This window comes from Magnolia sinica, chromosome 2 (assembly GCF_029962835.1).
Source record: "Magnolia sinica isolate HGM2019 chromosome 2, MsV1, whole genome shotgun sequence".
NCBI classification, from domain to species: domain Eukaryota; kingdom Viridiplantae; phylum Streptophyta; class Magnoliopsida; order Magnoliales; family Magnoliaceae; genus Magnolia; species Magnolia sinica.
Window position 1 is genome coordinate 102,947,132 of NC_080574.1, and position 3,039 is coordinate 102,950,170.

Consider the following 3,039-nt stretch of genomic DNA (forward strand, 5'->3'; position numbering starts at 1 on the left):
GGCCACCTTCCCTGATCAGAGGGTGAAATTGGGTCAGAATCCAACGGTCAGATTGCTTAAAATCATCGCGCAAGCGACACGACTCAGATTTCATAAAAACTTATTAAATTTCCAACCGTTCTCACACTCTTCACTCCGAACTCAATCAAATCGACCCAGAACATCACATGGACTTGATTTTCGAGGTGATGGTCAAGCCCAACACGGTGACCGCAACAGCCTAAGATCATCGCTATCGGACTTTCGACGCGCGGTCCAGGTCCGATCCAGAACTTTTAAAAATTCCCCAGAACAACTGGATTTAGCGATGAATCCCATTTTTCAGAGTAACATAGCGCTAACTAATCTACAAGTTTTGAGTCATGCAGATCGAATTTAAAGTGATTGATGCGAATTTCACAAGCAATCGAGTATAGCGCTAATTACCCCAAAAACAACTACTTAGGGAAAGATAAGCACAAAATTTCCAGGGTCATTACACGGTGATTTACATGAAGAGGTATATATTGAACAACCTAAAGGTTTTGAGGACCCTAAACTCTCAGATCATGTATATCGTCTTAAAAAGACACTTTATGGATTAAAACAAGTTCCCAGGGCATGAAACAAAAAGTTAACAAAATTTTTACTTGGTCACAACTTTATCATGGGAAGCGTTGATAAAACTTTATTTGTCAAAAGATATAATGAACATATATTGATTATACAGATCTACATTGATGATATTATTTACAAATCTACATGCTCTAACTTGTCTGTTGAGTTTGCAGAACTAATGAAATTCAAGTTTGAAATGAGTATGGTTGGAGAATTAAATTACTTTCTTAGATTATAAGTAAAACAACAGGAAGATGGAATATTTATCTCTCAAACCAAATATGCTTTGAGTTTAGTAAAGAAATTTGGATTTGAGAATAGAAAAAAGTTTGATACTCCTATGAGTATAACTCTCAAACTTTCTAAGGATGAAACAGGTAAAAGTATAGACTCTCGTTTATATCGAAGCATGATTGGAAGTCTTCTATACTTAATTGCTAGTAGACCTAATATTGCTTTTAGCATTGGAATATGTGCTAGATATCAGTCTGACCTTAAGGAATCTCATCTAATTGTTGCTAAACAGATAATTCGATATGTCATAAGTACAGTTAATTTCGGTTTATGGTATCCATATAATACAAATGTACAACTTGGTAGATATACCGATGTTGATTGGGCAGGAAACATCGATGATAGAAAATCTACCAGTGGTGGATGTTTCTGCGCAAGGAATTGTTTAGTTTCCTGGCTTAATAAGAAACAAAATTCTGTATCTCTCTCAACTGTTAAAGCTGAATATATTGCAGTTGGCCATTCTAGCACCTAGTTGATCTGGATGAAAAGAATATTAGCTGATTATGGGATTGCATAAGATACAATGATATTATATTGTTATAACTCAAGCGTTATTAATATTTCAAAAAATCTCATTCAACATTCTCGTACGAAACATACTAACATTCGATATCATTACATTCGAGAATTAGTAAAGGACAAGCGCATTTCATTAGAATACATTCAGACTGAGAAACAACTTGCAGACATTATGACCAAGCGGCTTGACAGGAATAGATTTTCTAAATTAAAACATGATATTGGTTTGTGCACTCTTAATTAATTAAATCATGTTATTTTTTTCATTTTTTCTTGATTATTTATAATTTTAAAATTGTTAAACTTATAAATTGCTTAATCATGAAATTTTGTATTGCTCGACCGCTCGAGCACGTCCTTGACTACTCGACCTTCAACAGGTCAAGGACCATAATCGACCGGTCGAAGTGCGTGGTTGGGCCTCTTAAAAGAGGAAAATTCTCTTTTTCTTCCTCATTTCACCCTTCTTCCCTGACTAACCTTGGCTCGACTCACCGAACCCATCCTCATAGAGTCTTTGTAAGGCTTATTTTCGATTTCTTTCTAGATTCGGGTTCCTTCTTGCTAGTTATTCTTCATTTTGTGATTGATTTGAGATTTACATCCTTTCCATAGAGGATTTTTGTGCAAAAATCTTATTTAAGCCAAACTCATCTTTAATATCTTCTTTTGCAAGCTCTACATGGAGCATCGGTCTAAGAGGAAGGCTACACACAAGGGCCCTAGCGGCTTCTTCTCCTAGACAACTCCAGTTAGGGTGAGAACCTAGAGAGCTCCCGAAGAAGATTTGGAGCATGTAAGAGATCTCCGCTCTAGAGATATTATTATAGAAAGGACTGTGAATATTGATCACATTGCTCCATTCAAACTCTTGCCTATTCTTTCTATCATTGGTTGGGATAACATTTTGGGTTAGGGCGGAACAGCATACCGTTCCATAGTTCAAGGGATGTATGCATCAATAGGGGAGTTGTATCTTAATAACCTGACATTCTCTATTAATTTTAGAGAATGGACAGTTCCAGTTGATAGGCACCTGATCTCAGGATTGCTTGATGTGAATGTGAATGATGAAGGCATACTCATTGCCTCCCTTGCTGATTGAATGAAAGAATCAGAGCGAAGGGAAATAACTCGTAAGTTATGTAGATTTAATGCTGATTGGAGTTCTGGTAATGCCCTTCGTGCCACCCATATGATTCTAAGATTCAGGGTCCTTCATTGTATTTTTACATTAAATGTGTATCCTCATTTCGAGAATAAGTGTAAACTTACTCCCTTCATGACTCGTGTCCTTCATGCCATTATGTCTGGCATTCTTATCTGTCTTCCCTCATTGATATGCTACTTGATTATCCAATTTCATATTCATCTGGGTCATGGTTCCATATATTTTGCATATCTCATGACAACTCTTGTTATCCATTGCAACATTGTCATTCCATCGACCGAGGCGCCCGAGTCCGCTCTACCATTTAATAATATGAATATTAATAAGATGAACCTGACATACCTTCCTAGCCAGAGAGATGAAGATGAAGAAGAAGAGGCAGACGCACCATTACCTGAGGATACATCTATGGATGATATCTTTGTAGAGCTGAAATTGGATGATGAAGCTAATCC